This window comes from Malus domestica, chromosome 04 (genome assembly GCF_042453785.1).
Source record: "Malus domestica chromosome 04, GDT2T_hap1".
Lineage (NCBI taxonomy): Eukaryota > Viridiplantae > Streptophyta > Magnoliopsida > Rosales > Rosaceae > Malus > Malus domestica.
The window spans coordinates 15434181-15458291 of NC_091664.1; the positions used below are offsets into that span (position 1 = coordinate 15434181).

The 24111-nt window shown below is 36.6% G+C and overlaps 2 long non-coding RNA genes across 2 annotated transcripts; both read left to right on the plus strand.

Moving 5' to 3' along the window:
- Positions 1-7643: 7643 nt before the first annotated feature.
- LOC114824361 (uncharacterized) lies at positions 7644-9983 on the plus strand. Its single transcript, XR_003772636.2, has 5 exons — positions 7644-8016; positions 8100-8259; positions 8365-8433; positions 8796-8864; positions 9853-9983. It is a non-coding gene; the product is annotated as an uncharacterized lncRNA (long non-coding RNA).
- Positions 9984-13770: 3787 nt separating this feature from the next.
- On the plus strand, positions 13771-15953 carry LOC114824557 (uncharacterized). Its single transcript, XR_011580032.1, has 5 exons — positions 13771-13986; positions 14070-14229; positions 14335-14403; positions 14766-14834; positions 15823-15953. It is a non-coding gene; the product is annotated as an uncharacterized lncRNA (long non-coding RNA).
- The last annotated feature ends 8158 nt before the right edge of the window (positions 15954-24111 follow it).

Here is a 24111-nt window from a genome sequence, read left to right on the forward strand (position 1 = left end):
GATAAGGGCTTCTAGAAACCAATTTTAATGTGTCCTAATCTGAAAATAAATCCCCCATGCAGCTGGAATTAAATTAGGATAGGATAAGATAAGATAAGGTTGGATAAGATTTTGGATAATGTTCCTTCTTTTGAGCTGATTTCTTATCTTCCTTGACTTGGATTTATTTCTTCACTCTTTTCAGCACATTCCTAGCCTCTTGAACTTCAAATTCGTCCATCCATCTTGCTCCATTCATAAGCTATCCATTTGGTGCCCAAAACTGCCTCAAAATGCTCCAAATTACACTTTCTTGCCAACTTTGTCATATGGACCTACAAACACACGAAAATAGCTTAAAACACTATAATAAACACAAACAAACTATGAAAATGCAAGAAAACAAGCTAACTAAGTCGCATAAATATGCTCCTATCAAATTCCCCCACACTTAGCTTTTGCTAGTCCTCGAGCAAAACAAAGCAAACAAAACAAAACATAACATAACCTAAACCTTCCAACGTTTGTCTCAAGGATTTCCAATGAAACATGACACATTAAAAATCACTACTTACATAGATTTTAGTTATCCTTACCCTTTAGCACATACTTAATCATAGTCACCATTCACTAGCTTATTTCCAAGTTAGGCACGTACTTGTTGATCGGGTTCCCTCAGCTCAAAAGAATGGTCATTTATGTCTGAAATGATATCAGACAAGATCTTAAAATCAAAACAGATGGAATGCTTATGTTGGGAAATTGACTAAATGTCCCTAAAGATGAAGAAAAAAAAAGATTCTACCGAAGCACACTTCGGCCTAAGCTATGCATCATGGTGCTACCAAAATGTATTATATTATTAGACCATGCTACTATGGGTGGGGTATGAAGATTGACATTGTTGAATATGTGGAAAGATGTCTAATTTGTCAACAAGTCAACGTTGAGAGGTAGAAACCTTCAAGGTTGTCTCAACCGTTTCCTATTTCTATTTGGAATTGGAAGAGATTATTACGGATTTTCTATATAAGCTTCCTCAGACACGGGATAGTTATGATGGCATCTGAGTTGTTGTTGACTAACTCACGAAGTTAGAGCATTTCATTGTGGTTCGTGAAACTTATTCAATTGCTAAATTGGCTAGACTCTTCTTTAGTCAGATTGTTCGGATACATAGAGTTCTTGTACCAATTGTCTCTGATCGTCACGTTTGTTTCTAAATTATGGAAAGCTTTTCATCAAGCTATGGGTACTCAATTACTATACATAACTGTTTCATCCTCAGATAGATGGGCAGTCCAAGAGAACTATCTAGACATTTGAGGTAATGTTGAGAACCACTATAATACAATTCGATGGCACTTGTGACATATATCTACCATTGATGGACTTTGCTTACAACAATAATTTCTATAAAAGTATTGGTGCGACACCATTTGAGGTGCTGTATAGGAAATCTTCCAGAACCTTATTCTGTTGGAATGAACTGGGTGAACGAGCTATTTTGGGTCTAGAACTAGTGGATGACGTCATTGAAAAGATTAAAGTGATGAAGAGAAACCTGAAAGTAGCACAAGATCAACATAAAGATATTGCACATAGACATGCCAAAGGTAGGAAATAGATTGTAGGTGATCATGTATTTCTAAAACTATCACCTTAAAAAGGAATATTATGTCCTCGTTACACTGCCTTTGATTGCAGTTGTACGTGTCCTCTGGATCTACCACTGGAGTTATCTCGTGTTCACAATGTTTTCCATGTATTCATGCTGTATTGCAGTGGCAGAGCCAGAAATTGAGGTTAGGAGAGGCATTTAGGCTAGGTCATATTAAGGGAATTAAGCACAATATAAATAACGTAAGAAAATTTCAGGTGTTTGTTGTGTTGACTAGATAAGTATTTTGATGCAATGAGTGAGCAACAATACTTTAGTATACTCACTTTTAATGAGAGTTTGATCTAAAATCACCTACTTATAAGTGAAAAAAAAATACAGTTACATTATTATGGTAATTATAAACTAAAGAGAAATGATGAGGCTTTAGAGATTTTATGGGACACTTGGTATTACAAAATTATATCATAAACGGTGAACTAGTTGAAAACGTCATAGCTTACAACTGCTACCATGGCAACAGACCATGTAGTAGACCTTATTTTATATTAAAATTATTTTTCTTCAGCACCTTCATGCAGTAAAACAGGGGTCAGAAAAGTCCTGTCAGAAAAGTCCTGTCAACCAACATGCTAATGTTGTGGTAGGAGCTGCAGAAGCCTGAAGGGGCCTGTGTCTATCATGGTCCTTAAGTGGCTCCGCTAGTTGTTACATGCTAGATGGTCAACATGTTTGGGAACTGCCATCACTGGAATTGTAGAAATTTCCGGAACAAAATTTTCTTAAGGGAGTAGACTCGTACCTGTCTTTTAAATAAATATTTTTTATTCCCAAAAGGTGTGAAATGATGAAAACGCTCTGGTGAGGGTTATGGTGAATAATTATGAACCACTAGATTTAAATTAGTTTTCTCATGTTTTCTCATTTTATTCAATTAGTATTCGTAATCATGAGTGGTGAGCGAAAGCGGATTCAAAAATGATCTTACGAAGGATAAGTTATGATGACAGAAAAGAGATGAACTCGAGACTAGAGTTTACAGAAGCTCTCTGGCGAGTTTTGTGGTGAAAATCGATGAACTAGATGTCGGTCGAGCTCAAAATTTCTTTAAATTGAGGCCAAGTGATGGACTCATACCCTATGTGTGGTTTTTGGGTTTGATTTGAAGATTATGTACACCTTTGTGTTCAGTTTTCAATTTTTAGCAAGGGAAATCGACCAAATTTTGACGAGTTCAAGGTTAATTATTGTCCAAACCTTGTTGGTTTTGATTGTGGTGAGTTTCCCAACGTTATTGTTAAGTTTTGTAGTTCAATTACATGAAATGCATTTTCATGGAAATATGCAGAATCCCATTAAGATTCTGACTATAGAGCTCGGCGGTCAACAACGAACTTAACGACGTCAACATTAACTGAATCTCTAACGGCAAACGTATATGCGGTTACCATCATTAGTTCACACTCACCTGAAATGTGGTAGCACTAGGCGACGACTACCATTGCACCAACGCAGCTGTCTGGTGGCGATTGTTGCGGCGCGTCTGCCGCAACTAGGTGATGCGTGATGGTGTGTGATGCCTGCTATTATGGCATGTGTCTGTCCTTACGATGGCGGCGTGTAGGGACCCAAAACCTACCCTAAGGTTATTCAACGTCCTATATCAAGTTTTACACTTCGTTTTCACTAAGTCAGATTTATTTATCAAGTTTGAAACTTGGAAACATTAAATGACTTGGAAGTGACTAAAGGTATTGATACCGGTGCAAACACGACTTGTACTAAATACTTAGCACTTTTAAGCACTATTTCTCTCTATGTGTGAGAGGTTTTCTCTCATTCTGAGAGTCTTTTCCACTGTTAGTGGTTTCCCTGTCATCTAATTCTATTGCTGCCGGCCCTCGCTGTGGCGGGGGTCAGTGGAAGATCTTTCGTTCTCTAAGTTTCATTTTTTGTTCGTTTTGCTGCCTTCACCTCCTGCTATCCGTACCAATTTACCCTCTTCTTCAATTCTCATGGACGTCCATCTTCCTCGACCAATTTCATTTCGGTTTGCAGTTAATTTTCAATACAATTTGTTGCGATCTTTCAAGAACGTGTGTAGAGTTTCGGTGATCACGCTGGCTCGGGTGTTTACAACACCACCTCTTTCTCTCTATCTGCCTATGTTGGCATTGTTGTTCGTGGTAAATCCACAGACTTCTTTCAATTTCTGGCTGAGATCGGCACAACATTTGTGGCTGGGGTGATGGGATTTTCATGCTTTTAATCTCTGGGGTGCTACTTGGTAGGATTTCTGGTGTCTGCTGGGGAATGCGAAAAGGATTGATCGGGAAATACTTTTGTGGTGGTGGTAACAGGACTCTAGAATTTTCTTTTGTTTTTGTTTCTAGCTTTGGGTTGTGGTTGGGCCTTTTTGAGTTTGATGTGGTGGCCCCTGTTTTGTTTTGTTTATATGTGTATATGGGCCTTTGGTTTGTAATCTAAGTTTGGAATAAAAACTTTGTTCCTTTCTACAGAAAGGATTTACCCCAAAAAAAGAAAAAAACACATGACTTGTACTAATGAAAGGAAGGCCTTTATTGTAGAGGAACGATCTAAATTTCTACGAATACACATGATGATTTTGATAAACATACATGCATTGATATTGGTCTCTAAAGAGACTAAATTTGATATTGTTGAGTACATGATAGTTAATTGAGTTATATTATATTGTGATTTATTGTCACCATATTGTCTGTTGTAAATTAAGTGTAGAATTATCTGCAGCATTGTATATTTACAAGTGTTATTATTTCTGGTAGAGGCTAGATGTACTAGCAAATGCTAAGAAGAACTTGAGAGTGGCAGTTGCTAGCCATATACATGTAGATGCATATGTTCATGCATGTGCATATACTCGCATTAGTAGACGTTTGTAATGTATTGCAGTTCCTTATGTATGATTTCTGACTTGTGACTGGCATGTATTTTCAAGTATATATTGTAGTAGATGAAAATATATGAAAAAACTAAGTTTATTAAGCAAAATAATACATGCATTTAACGATTAAATGGCGGAAACATGTTTCTACACACTTTAAAACAAAACTTAAACCTTTAAATTCAAAGCCTAGTAGTGGTGGTGAACCAAGACTCAACTCTAAACACAAAGAGAGTTGAGGACTTTTATACCTTTGAAGCATCTCTTTGCTTTGCAAAGGATATTCACCCATGTGAGGGTCTTCTCTCCTTTGTCTCCTTATTCCTTGGCTCCATGGATGTGGATGGAAGAACTTTGCTTCTTGGCTCCATATCTTCTTGGATTTGGATGGAGGAATGGATTCTCCAAAAGCTCCCAAAATTGAGAGCCTCTAAGTTTCTACACCAAAGATGGTTGTAGGAAGAAGATGGGTGATGTAAGAGGAAGAACATGCTAGTATCTTCCTCCCACATGGCTAGCCTCCTAGAGAGGAAGTGAGAGCTTGTGTTCTCTCATCTTTCCTCAAAGAAAAACCATTTAAAGAGGTTAAGGCTTTAAAGTTGCATGTATACCTTTTTCTAAGTGAGTCGCAAACTTGTAATAATCCACCACCACTCCCTCTTGTGCAATGCCGGTTTTGACTTTAATTTTGGGTTAATTTTCATTTAATTTTAGTTGTCATACAACTTAAACTCAATGGGCCTTGTAGATCAAAACCCTTTTGGGTCCCGAAACCCGAAACTAACGTAAAAGCATAATACGAACCTTTAGTATGATTAATTAATCATTGCCTTATATATTAAACTATTTAATTGTCCTTACTCATCTTTGTGATTTCCTGCAACCATTATCTTACACGGTGTGCAATCCATTAGGTTCCTTTTAGCGAGGCAGTGGGTGATTAGAACTTATTCTTAATCAATTGTGAATTGAAACTTACTTTCAATTCTCCCTTTAGTGATTATACACCTTTAGGGCTTATATAAGCCATGAGAGACACCTAGCAGTATGACCTAGCTACCCAAGCTAACCAGAAAATGTTGGAAAACCTATTCAGTTTGGGTTTGGGATTACAAATATAATACGGCATTTCTCTAATACAGTACTCTTGACTAATATCTAATGTAATTATCTTACTTATATGAGTACCTTGAATGTGATTTAGAATGATTTCCTATATCTCATACTCTAACCAGAGATTCTTAATTATATCATAAAGTATTTTCCCTCAACGGGTTAAAAGTTAGAGATACTTTGTTGCGCATTCACTTGTCTCTATGATAAATGGCTTAAGCTTAACTATGTCATGGACACCCTTTGTTGGAGTGCCTTTAACACAATCAAAGATCAAGGACCTAACTACAAGATAACTATAATGCCTCAGGTCAAATGACTACTTTGCATTATCTCAACCATGAGTTCTCATGTGACATGAGTATAAGAACTGTTGTCAATCGCGTTCAGTGGACTCATTCTCTATTGAGCACCTAAGTACTTGTCTTGGTGTTAGTCACACTAATGACTCGAGACTAGCTATTCTCCCTCAGAGAAGACTTAGCATGTACTGATCTTAACAGATTGTCAATGCCCAATTAGCAATCTTATGATCAGGACCATTTAGGATATGTGTATGAAGGAAAATGGTCTCATGAATCTAGCTTCTTCATATCACATTCTCCTAATTACAGATTCCTTAGACTTATTGTACAAGCATATAACATTTATATGAGACAACTTTATACAAATAATCTTTGCCCTTATATTAAACAAGTTTAGTTTAACATGTGAAATGTCCATAAAGTATCATCATATGGTTGAGTTTGGGGCACATTTCCAACAGCAGATACTAGTATGTATTTTATACCATATGGGTTTTCTAAAATGGGGGTTCGTCGAATTGATTCAAACTAGATAAATGATTATGATCCACTCAAACTTAATTTTTTACCCCGTCATGACCCAGTGAGACGAAAGCAATAGTGAATGACGACGAGTGGGCTTTAGAAGTAGTGCATCTCTCCTACGGAGTAGGGTGATTTACTTCTATCTTTATCTACTTGAAATAAATTGTAACCAAGCTTGTGATTATATTTGCACATCACCAAGAGATTTGCGAGTACTGTTGCTTTTATCACTGGTGTGCTCTGAACTGATGTGACATGTAATAATGGGTTTGAATCCTACTGTGTCCAAGTTGAAGGGTTGTTGTAGTCGAACTTTCCCTTACAAGGTAATTGTGAGTTCTTTGTCACATACAAATTTTAAAGGGAAAATTAGGTTCACATCCTTCTTTTTGTTACTCCATTGATTAAAATCCTATTCATTTTCAATTTTTGATCAAGGTCCTTGGGTATTAATAACATCATTAATTATTTGAATAATAAAATATTTTTATTTTTAAATATATTCCTTTAATGTTAAAAATGTTACAATTAGTATATTTATATTTATGGCTAAATTTTTTTATCATATATTTTTATTTTTAGTTTGTACCTATTTTTAATTTGTAAATATTTTTTAATTTGTACCAATTTTCTTTTCATTTTTAATTTGGACCCATATATTAGGTTTTTTTTTGTCCCCATATTTTTTAAAGTTTTATTTGTGTTTGTACCCATGTGTATACAGTCACGTGATATTGTATATTTAATCAATGATAGAAAAATTACATATGGTATATTTATGTTTTATGCCTAAACTTTGTATCATATATATTTTTAGTTTGTACCCACTTTTAATTTGCAACATTTTTTTTTAAATTTGTAGTATTTTCTTTTTAGTTTTATTTTGTACCCATGTATTAATTTCTTTTAGCGCCTATATTTTTAAAAATTCATTTGTATTCATAATTTTTAATCTTTTATCTGTACTCTAATTTATTTCTAATGTACCCATTATTCTTTATTAATGTACCACTTTGTTATATGTGAAATGTACCAATTTTTTTAACACTATGGATACATTCTTTTGCCATTTATTATTTCTTATTTTTATATAGTTTTTATCCATTTATTCAATCAAAATATTTGAATTTTTTTATTATAACCGTTTCTAATAGTATTGTCACAGCCCGTCCCGGGATTTTTCATTCCGAGGACGTGAAATTTCAAAAATGACCTTAAACGAGATTAAGGTGTGTAAAGAGATGACATTTGTTTTATTTAAAGTTCCTAAACTATGGTTAATTTGTGTTAGGGACTAAAACTAGGTTGTAATGTTGTGTTTGGGTTAAGGTGGGATCCTCATACCTCAAAGCACTCCCTAAAACCCGTAACCTTTCCTTCTCTCTCTTCTTCTTCCATTTCAGATCTCTCTCTCTCTCTCACCCTCTCGAACACACGGCAACCACCAAGACCACCACAAAAAAACACCCTAAACTTCCACCAACGACGGATTTAAGAGTGCCATCGTACTCCTGAAGACCATACGATCACGATGATACCCATTTCAAGTAAGTTTCACTTCGAAAACCCTAGTTTCTAAAGTTGCCGTGAATGTGTACTGTTCATGAGCTTTGAATTGGTTGATTTTTAGGACAATCCAAGCTCATAGTGAGCTTAGTGAGGTCCCAAGGAAGCTCGGAGTGCTTCGTTGGAAGTTTTTGGACGTAAGAACACGGAGATCGACAAGTTCAAAGTTTGGCCGAAGCTTTCGAGGCATTTTCCGGCGAATCCCCGGCGAGTTAGGAGTCGAGGTAGGTATCAATCTCTTCGTCTCGTAAAGTACTACAACTTTCCTTTTTGTTTCACTCAATTTCGTTGAGTATTGAAGAAGTTATACTCATTTGAAAAATACCCAGTTTCCGGCGACCTCCGAGGCTTTCGAGGCCGTTTCCGGCCAAACCACGGCGAACTAGGTGTTGTGCAAGGTACCATTCTCTTTGTCTCTTCAAGGGCTACAACTTTCGTTTTTGAAGCACTTGATTTCGTTGAGAAATGACAAAGTTATGGCAATTTGAAAAACTGCCCAGAAAACGGCCGCCGGAAAAACCAGTCCGGCGACCCAAGGAAGAAGAAGGTGCGCGTGGGGGCGCGTGGACCCGTGCCTTCCTTGGCGCGTGGGGGCGCGTGCTACAGTAAAAAAATTAATCTAAAAATATGTCGACGTCCGTGACGTCGAGTAGATCACCGTGGTATATTCATATACCCAATTTGAGCAATATATGAGGAGTTATTAGCTAAGAGTGGGATTATGCGTTAAATAATGTTAATTTGGTTACTTCTCGTATAGGCGAGGATTATACGGACGTTGGGCATGGCTAAGGGAGGCTCAGGGACCTTCGACACGTCGATGTATTCTGTGAGTGGGCAGTTTTGTTTTCCGTATATATATATACTTGACGTTTCCCAGAAATTGAATTGAAATGAAAATATGTTTAAAATGAAATGCATATGAGTTATGTGGAAAAACGGGAAGTGAAATACCATGCATAGAATTGATATGAAAAGTATATAGAAATGTGAGTTGAAATGCCATGCATGAATTAATATATGATGCATATGTATGAATTGGTGCGGTGGACGCACAGGTAAGAATTGATTTATGATGCATATGTATGAATTGGTGCGGTGGACGCACAGGTAAGAATTGATTTATGATGCATATGTATGAAATGGTGCGGTGGACGCACATGTGAGTATTTATTTCTGTTATGATGATGTTGATGTATATTGAGCTCAAATCCTGCACCATAGTTTAGTGCTTATAGTATTCACCGCATCGCACGCTCGCCTTGGATCCAAGTAGATGCTAGTCGTACAGTCCACGCGGAGTGGGTACGACAGGCCAGTCGCGAGAGTGTTAGTGAGATTCCGACTGGTGGGTGACCTTAGATTATGTGCACAGATGATTTATGAGAAGCACTAGAGCGTAACTTGTGTGCAGAAGGCCGGACGGGTCACAGAGGTGACTCCGGTAGAGTGATAATGATAGATTTTGAGCTCTAGGTTCAACCGTATAGGGCTATTAGAGGGCCTACGGTTGATTACTTTCTTGCACCTGATATGATTATGTTGATGCATTCATACCTTATTACTGTTGAGATAATGTGGCATGGCATAATTAATATGAGAAATGTTGAGATGACATGGCATGGCATGATTGATAAAGAGATAATGTTGAGATAGTAACAATGAAGTTTTGAGAATATATATGTATATTTATATTTTACATTTCTGGGAAAGTATACAGGTTTTACGGAGAGGGGTTACAACGTTTTGAGAAATGTTTGGATTTGGAAAAGAATTGTTTTACTGACCCACTCAATTTTGGTTTTGCGCCCCTCCAGGTTCAGGAATCACAAAGGTGTGGTGACTACGAGGAATTCGACGGTGTTCTGACAGATTGGACAAAATTAGGACTCACCTTCGGGTGTATCAACTTATAAATTGTATAATTAAAGCTTCCGTACTGTGCAAATGGTTACGTCACTCTCACGTGACGGCCAGCATGCCCTCCTTCGGGACGGGGTGTGTCAGTTGGTATCAGAGCATGGTTGCAATCTTGGACATCTTGAGAAGTTTCTAGTGAATTCTGTCAGAACTACACCGCCTCGTAGCAAGCCACTTAGTTAGAGGAATTTAATCTCCCTAATATAGCGGTTTAGGGAAAACTATTATTATGGTGATTCAGTCTATTATAAAAAGGGACATTTTAAGACGGATTATGAGTTGAATTTGAATCACTTAAGAGAAATGATGAACCTGAGGGAACAAAGTGACGGATTAACCAATTGGAAAAGATGTTTCGGAATATGCAAGTCAAAGGAATCTTCCTTCTGACAGGGGGTCGAGACGACTACCTGGTTTTGGGTATGAATTTGTATCCTGGTGGAAACAGGAGTATGATGTGTTGTCACCGGAGGAACAGCCGATTTAAAATTGTTTAAGGACTTGTTTAAGGGAAAAGTTTATCCCTCCGGCATTTATCGATGGTAGTAAACAAGAGTTTACAAATATGAGACAAGGAAGGTGATGATCGAGGGATATTATAGAAAGTTTTCAGACTTGCCTCGTTCCATCCAGATATGGTTGTTATTGGTGGAGGTGTTATGTTGTTTTAAGCTGGGTGGCAAAAAGGGAAGTGGTATTTTGGGTGACCACTATCCATTATACTTCTTACCAGGAATATACGAGATGCTGTTGAGTCTTGAGGACTCTGAGAACATGATCAACGAGAATAAAGAAGAATAAGAAATGAATGGGAATTAAAAGAAGACGATAAAGTTAATGATTCGTCTTATCAAGGATATAGAAAGATTCAGAGCTTCGAAAGAAGTGAAGCTAGAGTTAATTCTTCCAGCTGAGGTTTTAATGTCGCTGGTCAGAGTAAAAGTGATGGATATACTGGTAATCCCAGATATTTGAGACAAGGTGTCTCGAGTACAGGAAATGTACCTTGTGCAGCAGGTACAAAATTAACACTTTGGGAAGTGTGAAATTAATGAATGTGTTTATGTGAACAGAGGGGACACAGAATTGTGAATCGTCCCTAAAATCAGTTGTACCCAACAGTTTTCTATGACATCGTAGTATCGATTCAGCAGGTTTATGAACTTAGTAGTTTGGTCGGATTGACCGTGGGTACAGAGAGATTTGATGAGTTATATGTTCAGCCATACAGGCCACGAGAGGTGGATTCGACTGACACATGAGAAATTGGTGAGTTATAGGCTCGGCCGTACCGACCACGCGGAGTGGATCCGGCCGACGTATTATTGAGATAAGAGTTGAATCAGCCGTATTGGTCATTCTAGTTGACTTCGGCTGATATATTTCTTATTATGTATGTTATTACCTAGAGAGTAGTAAATAAATGTAGTTGAGACGAGTGTATGTATTTTGCATTGAGTGACAAAATAGTAATGTTATATCTTTGAGAGTGGTTGCCTACTTATCGAGACAACGATGATTTATCAGTATTGCGGGCTGCAGACCGTAATATTAATAACTCATTCGTGGATTCGTTAAGCAAGCAACCCGGTAGATTATTTTATGTTAGTATTGTACTTATTTAGAATGCTTAATAATGATAGAATATATATTGTATCAGTTAATTCTGTTCCATTAGATTGGTTGGTTATAATTGTGACAAGACGAAATGTTACGGGAAACCAGTACTTTCCATCGATCTGGATGACCAGAGATTACTTTTGTAAGTATGCAAAGTGGATTGAGTCAGGCCGTTATTTATGCTGTGAGAGCAAAGAGATTGTTTTCGAAAGGCTGTCAAAAATATTAGCTCATGTGGTGCTAAATGATGTTGTTTGGAGTAGTGTGAATAATGTCGAAAGAGTTAGACTTTTCTTGATGTCTTCCCTGAAAGTATACCTGGATTGCCTTCAGGCAGAGATATGAGGTTCACTATTGATTTGTTGCCAGGTATAAATTTATGTTAAAGATTGGTTCATGATGAGTTAAGGGAATTGGAAATTCAGTTGAAAGAATTGGTTGATAAAAGTTTTATTCAACCTAGTACAACGCTTTGGGGGAACCCTAGTTCGTTGGTGAGGAAGAAAATGGGCTTTAAGACTATCCCTTGATTATAGACAATGGAATTGGTAACGATCGAGAACCGTTATCCATGGTGCGTTGATGTTTGTTTGACCAGCTCAAAGGTATTTGTGTATTTTCAAAAGATTGATTGAGGTCTGGTTATTACCAATTGAAGATTTTGAGCGACATTGATCATAAGATAGTTTTCTGGACTTGTTATAGTCTTTATGAAGTTTGGTGATGCTATATGGATACTCATGCTGTTTTATGAGTTGATGGATGAAGTATTCCAATAATGCCTTTATAGATTGATATCATTTTTCATTGACGATATTCTGGTATACTCTAAGCCAGAGCAGAGCATGTAAATGTATTAAGTCGATGAAGCAAAGATTGAGAGAACGTTGGTTGTATGCTAAGTTTAGCAAAGGCTAAAGTTAAATGAATCAAGTCGCATTCTGAGAATTGTTATATATTCTTAAGGTATTCAAGTGAATCCTTAAAAGATAGCAGAAATTGAGAATTTGGAACAACCACGAGTCGTAATTGAGATTTGGAATTTCTTAACTTACCAGGCTATCTTGGATGGTTGTGAAAGATTTTTCAGTCATTGCTTTGTCATTGACGAGACTGTTGAGAAAAAGAGTTATGCATGAGTGGGAAGGAAATTGTGAGTAAGGGATTCAACAACTAAAGTATTTCCTCACTCATACACGTATTTTAGTAATCCCAGAAGATAACGGTAATTATTGGTTTATGGTGATGGTACATTAAATATTCTTGGAGATGTATTGATGCAAATGTTAGGGTGATTGAATATGTTTCACGACAAATGGAACCTAATGAGATGAATTACCCTACTGGTGACTTGGAAGTCACGATTATCATCCTTGCTGTGAAGTTGTGGAGACATTATATGTTGAAAAGAATGCAAGATTTTACAAATCAAAAGAGTCTCCAATATTTGTTTATTCGGAAGGATTTTGATATGAGGCAACAAAGGTGGTTTGAATTACTTAGTTATTATGATGGTACGATCAGGGTGATCGTGAATTGTTGTAGCTGAAGCACTTGGTGAGAAGACTACAGTATGATTAATGTCTGGCACGTTTGCCAAGAGTATCATCTTGTGAATTGAAAACCAACGGAAGAAAAATTAAGAATGGAAGATCGAGAAGAAGTTATACTTGTTAAATTTCAAGTTAGGCCTGTTTGGTAAGGTCGTACTCGAAACTTAAATGCTTGACGAAGAAATTTAAGAATTAACCAAGGTAGAGAAAGAAGGTAAGTTAAATCCTAAGTGAATCGGACTTAAGTGATTATCGAAAAGTTGGTGAAGTTGCTTACAAGCTTGTGATGCCCTCAGAATTAAGACAGAGTAAGTGGTAAAAGTATTGTGGATGAACCATTCAGCGGAAGAAACTACTTGGGAGACGGAAGAACGGATGAGAGGTATGTATCCGAGGCTATTTTATGAGTTTTGATGGGTTGGTTGGTGGCTAGAATTTCGGGGACGAAATTCTATAACGAGGGGAGATTGTCACAGCCCGTCCCGGGATTTTTCATTCCGAGGACGTGAAATTTCAAAAATGACCTTAAACGAGATTAAGGTGTGTAAAGAGATGACATTTGTTTTATTTAAAGTTCCTAAACTATGGTTAATTTGTGTTAGGGACTAAAACTAGGTTGTAATGTTGTGTTTGGGTTAAGGTGGGATCCTCATACCTCAAAGCACTCCCTAAAACCCGTAACCTTTCCTTCTCTCTCTTCTTCTTCCATTTCAGATCTCTCTCTCTCTCTCACCCTCTCGAACACACGGCAACCACCAAGACCACCACAAAAAAACACCCTAAACTTCCACCAACGACGGATTTAAGAGTGCCATCGTACTCCTGAAGACCATACGATCACGATGATACCCATTTCAAGTAAGTTTCACTTCGAAAACCCTAGTTTCTAAAGTTGCCGTGAATGTGTACTGTTCATGAGCTTTGAATTGGTTGATTTTTAGGACAATCCAAGCTCATAGTGAGCTTAGTGAGGTCCCAAGGAAGCTCGGAGTGCTTCGTTGGAAGTTTTTGGACGTAAGAACACGGAGATCGACAAGTTCAAAGTTTGGCCGAAGCTTTCGAGGCATTTTCCGGCGAATCCCCGGCGAGTTAGGAGTCGAGGTAGGTATCAATCTCTTCGTCTCGTAAAGTACTACAACTTTCCTTTTTGTTTCACTCAATTTCGTTGAGTATTGAAGAAGTTATACTCATTTGAAAAATACCCAGTTTCCGGCGACCTCCGAGGCTTTCGAGGCAGTTTCCGGCCAAACCACGGCGAACTAGGTGTTGTGCAAGGTACCATTCTCTTTGTCTCTTCAAGGGCTACAACTTTCGTTTTTGAAGCACTTGATTTCGTTGAGAAATGACAAAGTTATGGCAATTTGAAAAACTGCCCAGAAAACGGCCGCCGGAAAAACCAGTCCGGCGACCCAAGGAAGAAGAAGGTGCGCGTGGGGGCGCGTGGACCCGTGCCTTCCTTGGCGCGTGGGGGCGCGTGCTACAGTAAAAAAATTAATCTAAAAATATGTCGACGTCCGTGACGTCGAGTAGATCACCGTGGTATATTCATATACCCAATTTGAGCAATATATGAGGAGTTATTAGCTAAGAGTGGGATTATGCGTTAAATAATGTTAATTTGGTTACTTCTCGTATAGGCGAGGATTATACGGACGTTGGGCATGGCTAAGGGAGGCTCAGGGACCTTCGACACGTCGATGTATTCTGTGAGTGGGCAGTTTTGTTTTCCGTATATATATATACTTGACGTTTCCCAGAAATTGAATTGAAATGAAAATATGTTTAAAATGAAATGCATATGAGTTATGTGGAAAAACGGGAAGTGAAATACCATGCATAGAATTGATATGAAAAGTATATAGAAATGTGAGTTGAAATGCCATGCATGAATTAATATATGATGCATATGTATGAATTGGTGCGGTGGACGCACAGGTAAGAATTGATTTATGATGCATATGTATGAATTGGTGCGGTGGACGCACAGGTAAGAATTGATTTATGATGCATATGTATGAAATGGTGCGGTGGACGCACATGTGAGTATTTATTTCTGTTATGATGATGTTGATGTATATTGAGCTCAAATCCTGCACCATAGTTTAGTGCTTATAGTATTCACCGCATCGCACGCTCGCCTTGGATCCAAGTAGATGCTAGTCGTACAGTCCACGCGGAGTGGGTACGACAGGCCAGTCGCGAGAGTGTTAGTGAGATTCCGACTGGTGGGTGACCTTAGATTATGTGCACAGATGATTTATGAGAAGCACTAGAGCGTAACTTGTGTGCAGAAGGCCAGACGGGTCACAGAGGTGACTCCGGTAGAGTGATAATGATAGATTTTGAGCTCTAGGTTCAACCGTATAGGGCTATTAGAGGGCCTACGGTTGATTACTTTCTTGCACCTGATATGATTATGTTGATGCATTCATACCTTATTACTGTTGAGATAATGTGGCATGGCATAATTAATATGAGAAATGTTGAGATGACATGGCATGGCATGATTGATAAAGAGATAATGTTGAGATAGTAACAATGAAGTTTTGAGAATATATATGTATATTTATATTTTACATTTCTGGGAAAGTATACAGGTTTTACGGAGAGGGGTTACAACGTTTTGAGAAATGTTTGGATTTGGAAAAGAATTGTTTTACTGACCCACTCAATTTTGGTTTTGCGCCCCTCCAGGTTCAGGAATCACAAAGGTGTGGTGACTACGAGGAATTCGACGGTGTTCTGACAGATTGGACAAAATTAGGACTCACCTTCGGGTGTATCAACTTATAAATTGTATAATTAAAGCTTCCGTACTGTGCAAATGGTTACGTCACTCTCACGTGACGGCCAGCATGCCCTCCTTCGGGACGGGGTGTGTCAAGTATTATAATGAGGGATTTTAAATTTATAGGATTATAAATCTCATAAAATATCAAACAATTAATGTCAAAACTATAAAAATATAAATATTAATAGTAATATAATGAAGTGTACAAAGTCAAGGGACCTTGATCAAACTTTGAATACTATTAAGGTTTTAATCAAAGAATGTTAAGGATTAGGGACCGCATCCAAAATATCCCAATTTTAAATTTTTACCTATGGCTTCATCACCTATTTGGTGATATCCATCACATCTTTACCCTTATTTTTTTTGGATATCAGGTAGGGGTGTGGCACTACGATCTGGATCATTTTCTCCCATTGGGTTTTTTTTTTGGATTGACGAGGTTTTGATAAAACACCTACTATAGGTTGATCATATCTTTGTGTGCATTCTACTTGCATCATGAAGATGTTTAGTTTTTATTTAATGCATTTTATCACTTTTCTCCTTAGACTATGTGTTGCTTGCTTCTACATCATCCACGAAGATTTGATGTGACAAGTACTTGAGTAATACACTTAAGAGGGAGTGTTGTAATATTACTTATACCACATGAGTGATTGTCTAAATCATTTTTAGATTATATTTAGGGTTTCCATGTAATCTAGAAGAGCTTATTCTTTTAGGTTTGTATTACTTGCAAGGTGAGTAAGTCTACGAAGATTACTATAAATAAAGATATAAGTGATGAGAAACATTACCACAAAATTACCCAACTCTCTCTTTTCTCTTTGTCGTTGTACCATCTCTCTCTGTTTAGAAAAATAGGCCACAACAGTATTCAAAATACTATTAAATGAGCTGATGTAATAGGAGTGATGTTCCTTCCAAATTGTCCAAAACTTATATGGTTGAAATTCGAATTCACACCTTAAAAAAAAAAAAAAATTTCGAAGTTACTCTCCCGAATTGGAAATTGTTCTAAATGCTGGTGGTATTACGTACATATCTAATCATGGCCTTGTTTACTTACCAGAGATGGAAAGATGAAGAATTCGGTATGAGATACCCAAAATCAATGTAGGTCCACTTAATTTATCATTTTTAGTTGGTTAGTAAACACATGAATATATCATACTCAAATTCCTTTCGAATTTAGTAAGCACATAAATGAGAATGATGATACCCGCAAACTCATAATTGTGCAACAAATCATGCTGCTTTCTCATGTTACACAAATTCAACATAAAACTAGAAAGGGATTACAAGGCTACTAAGAAAGCAAAGAAAAACAATACAGGAAAAATATTTAATTATCTTAATTAATTAATAACCAAGTAGAGATGATACGTAAAGAGACACGCCATTACTAAATAGTGATAAGTGATAGGGTTTTTGCCACCTACAAAAGTAGGGATAAAAAAACTTAAAAATACTTGTAAGAGTATAAGGTTATCGTAGTATAGTAGCTCAAGTATGGTTGTTTTCCACAGCGATTGAATGGATAATATGTACTTAAACTAATTCATAGCTTATTATTTAAAACAAGTTTTGAAAAGGTTGATTTTGAAATTTAAAATAATAAAAATGAAATTAAATAAAAACAATTAAAATCAACCAAGTAAAGAAAGCAAAAGAAAACGATTTTGGAAAACAATTTAAACACTAGGGTTCTGTCGTCACCATTAACAATTCTATGCAATTTTACCAATTACTTATGAATTTCTACATTCATGCTTTGAATGTTAGGCTTTCCTAATACATATTTTCCTCATGATGTTCAAGCAAAAACGTATATCTAATATGCAACTCATCTGTGATGTTCAGATCAAATATAAACATGCAAAACTCATTACGTTTTGTGAAAACCCTTTGAAAAACAATGCAACCCTTAAGAGCGTGATGTTCGCCTTAAGTGAACTTACAATTACTAATCACAAGAAGCCCTCCTCAATTTCAGAATGATGTTTCAACAGAAATTGCATCAAATTACTTGTCTAAAAACCTTAATGGTCGCGAATCATTAAGACAATTAGATAGTTTAATCACAGTGATTAATAATTCAAAGCAAAAATGCATCCATTCATAAGCAAATTAATAAAGTCACATATTCATGTTAAGGCTCTTGGCTTCGCCCTACCCTAGCAAAAGGAAATTAGTTATGAACAACTATAAAACAAAATATTATTGAGAATAAGGATAGAAAACACCTAGAAAATAAACTTGAAATACTCTCTAAAGTGTGTGTGTGTGTGTGTTCTCCTGCTCTCCTTCCTTCCTCAAAACCCTAATGGCTAAATATCTTTATTTATGCTACTACAAAATAAAAACCTAAAAGGTCTTAAATAAAACTAGGAAGCATAATAAAATAATAAAACATAAAATAAAAGGTTTCCTATTTAAACTAAAATTCAAATTTCTCAAAAAATCAGACCTTTGACCAGTCACATCAACTTCGATTTGATTCCAAAAGGTCTCTTTTGAAAGCTGGAAACGTCCCCTACAAATCCTCAGAAGGAATCATCCAAAAAATATACCATCTTGACCTCTAAAATACCCAAAACGTCCAAAAACGTCAATCTGAAAAACTTGCACGTTGGGCATTTATTTCATCGCCACGGTCAAATGGCTTAGTAAAAAAATCTGAAACTTTGATACAATTATCTTTAAAGGAGCATGAACATCCTCCAATTGGAATCACTCCAAAATTCATCTGTTTGTTTACTTTTTTCTCCAGAGGAAGTCAAATATCCTACATTGAAAATATATAACAAAGTATCAAAATTCTACCAAAATAACCAAACTATAACTAAGAATAGGGTAAAATATATGGCATAATATTGACTCATCAATAAGTGCATTATTTATCATATTTTTATGTTAATTATCCCTAAGTTTTGTCAAGGAATTGATTATAAAAGAACCTTATTACTTTCTTTTTCTCAGTTTCAGTCAATCTGCACACTTAGAACGTTTTTGGTGATAATTCGACTTTCCGGAGGATTTTTGATGCAAGGCCAATTGGAGAAGGAAGCTAAGAGGCGGAAGATCGTTATGCCCGAATTTCATAATTTTTCATGGAACCATTCATTCCAGTTTTACAAATCAATCCCGCAAAAGTTGTTTTCCCATCAGAATTACTCAGCTATGGGAGAATGAAGATTTGAAAACTTTTCTGATTTTTTCCTAGTGGTGTGCAATATATGCTTGGAAAGATAAAAGATAAAGCTATGTTTCTCATATTTTTACAGAATTTTCCAGGAGATAAATCGACCCCAAAACTAGCGTGCAAGACAGATGACGTGTTTCCCTAGCCAAGAATGATTCTTTCCTAGTTTGTGTCATTAATTGTTTAAGAGTTGGTTTTATTTAGGAGAGTTTCTCCCAGACCTTTTAGGGTTTTTCTAGTATAAATAAGGTGCCCTAAGCTCTCTCTACATCCCCGCATCCCTCGATATCACCCGCACCGCTACACGATTCACCATCTTCGCAATTAGTGAAGAAGAGCTTGGGGACGTGCTTTGCCATGGATTCTGGGTTCTATCCTTCTTTTATTTTTATTTCTATGTGTAACTAAGTTATTTTCTCACGTCTATGATGAAGCCATGACATGAATATATGTGAATTACTTTGTTAATTATTATCTTATTATATGCCATGTTATATGCTTAATCTTTGTGAGTATTTTATTCTAGATTCAGATTTCTAATAATTGGTCACCTTTAGGAATTTTGCATCTAGATAGTTAGATAAATCTATGAGGATGACCAATCAATTAGGTTTATTGGAACTAAGATTAAGAAGAGTAGACAAACTAGTGAGGATGACCAACATCAAGCTAGTCCTACTTGGTTTACATGATTCTTCTACGCTTAATGGATTTTTATGTGTTTAATTGTATGCCTAACCAATAGGATCGAATTATCATATAGAGATACAAGAGTTGATGCTTGACCACGGATTAATTCATACCTTAGAAAGAACAACCTTTAACATTGGCATTATAATTGGATAGTAGTTGGCTCTAGGAAAAGTAAATATGATTGTTATTGGTGAATTCATAACCTTAGGTTTTCTTTTGTCGTGTGGTTATTTTAATTAATTGTCTTTTCTTTTTCTTATTAATTTTAGTCTTAATCAAGTACTCAATTATTCAATTCAATCTATCATTTCTTTGTTTAATAAAGTCTAGCGTGATTAATCGGTTAAATTGGTGTTAAAGCAATCCAGGTGGGATCTACCTTGTATTTGCACATATTACTACAATTGATTCGTGCGCTTGTGAGTTTAATTTGGTTTAAATTAATCTATTATTTAAGTTAGTTTAAATACACCTCAAGTTTTTGGCGCCGTTGCCGAGGATTGCCCCTTAATTCCAATTCGGCTTGTTAATTGCGCTTTACTTAATTTTTCTAGTTTAGTTTTCATAGTTTTTTTTTAATTTTTTTTTTTGAAAAAAATAAACAAAAACAAAATGGTTGCGGTAGTTTGTTAGTTTTCAAACCCACTGTAGGATTCTCTTTGTGGTGGAATTAAGTTCTTTCCCTTACTTTTCTTTTACAAAATTTTTTAATTTCTATTTATTATTTTCCTTTTCCATTGTTATTTTTTAACTTCGTTTCATTGTTTCTTGTAGTAGGAAAGAGATGGCTTATCAACAATTTCCAACGGAAAATTGGTCTTCTAGTGCTCAATTCTCTGAGTTTATACAAGAAGCCACACCAGTGGAACCCAAAAAACCTTCATGGGAAGAAGCTTTTGCATTGATGATTCAAGCAATCGCAAATTTGGAGAAGCAAGTTGGTCAAATTGCTGCAGTATTGAGTGAAAGAGACGGTGAAATATTTCCAAGTGAATCCAAATTTAATTCAATTAAGCGAGATGCATTCCATGAAGAAGATAGTGCCTACACCACATTGAGAAGTGAGGAGGACTTTTGACCCCTTGAATGAGTCGCCTAGCCAAATAGCCACTACTAATTGGGCACTCCCTGCCAAAATTCAAGGTGTTGATGAGTTACCAAATTTTAAAGTGCTTGAAGCAAATCCAATTCCACCTAAAATTCCTAAGTGTTACATATTTGAATCCATTGATCTTAAAGTTCCTAGTGTAAAACGTGAGTAAACATTAAAAGGGAATGTAAAGATTGTGTAAATATTAGGAGTCTTTTATTAGGAAGGATATATTTTTGTGTCCTTTATTGTTTCCTTATGGAACAAGGATTGTATGTGTATATATTTCAATTATGCAATACAATGAAATTTAAGTCGTAAAATTCTATTTGGCATCTGAGCCTGGTTTCCCGTAACCCTAGACACTGAAAAATAATTTTTTTTTCCGCTGATGTGCTATTCTCAGCTGACTTGTTCCTATGCTTTTCTTGCAGCAATAAGTCCAGTCGTGCGTTGGTGGATTTGCAGCAATGTGATTTTCTTGCTACCGTGTTTGGTGTTGTGTCGTTTATTAGGTACGGTGAAATTTGTTCCTGCAAGTCAGAATGACTAGTGTGGGTGATAACTTGGCGCTGAAATTGGAGGGTGATTCCCGTACACCAACCAACCATCCAGTTTTGAACCCGGTTGTTATCCAGAATGATGCGTTCGTCGTACCAAACACTATGAAACTCAACAGATCAAACTACCCTCTTTGGTCCAAAGTATTGGAGATGCACATCACTGGACGTGGTAAAAAGGGATTCGTGACAGAGAGTATCAAGGAACCTAAAGATAATAATGATGATGGGTATGAAACATGGGAGACAGGGAATGCAATAGTGAAATAGTGGCTGATCAATTTTATGGAGCCTATTATCATGAGATTTTCATTCACCTTCGTACCACTAAAGAAGTTTGGGAAAAGGTGGCTCGAACATATTATGATGGTTCAGATATTTCTCAAATTTATTAAGAAGGTTGGCCTGTTGGTGTGTATTATGCTGACCTTAAGTCCGTTTGGCAAAAGTTAGATCAACGGAGACCAATCAAGATGGAATGTACTACTGATCTCAAGACTCTTCGTGAAGAAATCCAAATAGATCATGTTTATGCGTTCTTGGCCAGTTTGGATGATATCTTTGATAAGGTACGTAGTGATATTTTATGAACTCAACCCTTACCATCTGTCGAGAAGGTGTTTTCTGTTGTTAGGCGTGAAGCACAACAACATACCACTATGATGGGTGGGAGTAACATAAATAGCCAAGGGACACCGTCGATGGCTATGGTATCTCGACCACCTACATCCTTCCATCAAGCTAATTCCTCTAATCCATGTTTGAATTCTCATCCCGTTACCCGAGTAAACAAAGATGATTTGAAGTGTACTTTTTGCGATCAAACCCGTCATACTGAAGATACATGTTTTACCAAGCATGGGGTGCCTGATGTTGGAAGTATGCCCACAAAGCCACTCATTTGATGTAATAGCTTTTTGGAATACTTATTATGTTAAACTTTTATATGTTTAATGGAGGGCAAATCTTATTGTTAATCACTGTTTATTGTATCATGTGTTTAAGCAATAAGTGAATCCAAGGAATGTATTTGTTCTAAGAGATAAGTGATCTAAGTGAGTTAGATTATCGAGACCTTTCTCTTATGTTCATTCCTAAAACGTTCCTAGCCATAGGATTGCCAATTGGGCATTGACAATCCGCTAAGGTTAGTATGTGTTATGTTGACTCAAGCGTGAGTATGACTAGTCTCAAGTGATTTGGTGTTGGACACTAAGACAGACACATAGGTGCTCGAAAGAGTAATCGAGTACACTGAACTACGATCAAATCAGAGTTCGAACATACATGTCATGTAAGAACTCTAAGGTTGCAATATGCAAAGTAGTCATTTGACCTGAGGCATCATAGATGTCTAATGGTTAGGTCCTTGATCTTTGATCCTGTCAATGGCATTCCCTCGGAGTGTCCACGGCATTGTTGGGGTCAAGCTATCTAGTCATGTAGGCATATGAATGTACAACAAGGGATCTCTAACCTTCCATGGTGGAGGGAGAATACTCTAAGATATGATTCTAAAGTCTTTGGCCAAAGCAAATGAATATGACTAAAGGAAGGATGTTCCAAATCATATTCAAGGGAATCATATAAGAAAGTATCACATTGGATAGTAGACATGAAACAAACTATCACTTAAACAATGTGATTAAGAGTATTGTATTAGAGAATGACCGTATTGCATTGTAGTTGTAACTGGATAGGTTCTCCAACCAATTCTACTTAGCTTGGGTAACCATGACATGCTGCTAGGCGTCAACCATGGTTTGTGGAAGCCCTAATGGTTAGCAAATACTAATCAATAAAAGGGAGAATTGAAATGTGGTTTCAATTCACAATCGATAGTTAAGAGTAACATCGCCCACTGCCTCGCTAATTAGAACCTAATGGATCGTACACCGAGTAAGGATGTATGTGAAGAAATCAAATGAAATGGATAAGCAATTAAATGGTTTAATTGAAGAATGGTCAAGATTAATTAATTAGTTAATTAATTATACGAAAGGTTCGTATTGGGCTTATATGTTGGTTTTGGGTTTCGGGGCCCAAAAGCGTTTTGGTCCAAAAGGCCCATTATGTTTAAGTTGTATGACAACTAAAACAAAATGGGCAAATAGCCCAATAACACCAAGGAGGCCGGCCATTAAGGGTTGGATGGGCAAAGTTTGCTTAATTGCAAGTTTGCCACTCACCAAAGAAATAAAGTATAAATTCAACTTTATAGCTTCAAGGGTTTTCTAGTTGAAATTGGGTGAAAACATATTCTCCATTTTCTTCCAAGAGGCCGGCCATTAAAGGAAGAAACATCTAGCAATCTCTTCTTCTTTTAATCATCCATATCATCTTCACAAGATACAACCTTGGTGAAGAGACTTAGAGACATCAAGCTTTTGGTGTTTTGGAGAACAAATCATTTTTCCTCAAATCATCAAAGGAGCACTAAAGGGAGGAAAACACAAGAAGGATTCAAGGAGCTTGGAGGTGACTTGAAGGCCCTCCACTTGGGTGAATCCCTTGTGTAAACAAGGATGAGCTTCAAGGGTAAAGAATCACTAAATTCTTCTTTCTCTTTAATGTTGTTGAAGAGTTTATTTTGGTTCACCATATACTAGGCTTTGAAAGTCATGGGTTTTATTGAATTGTT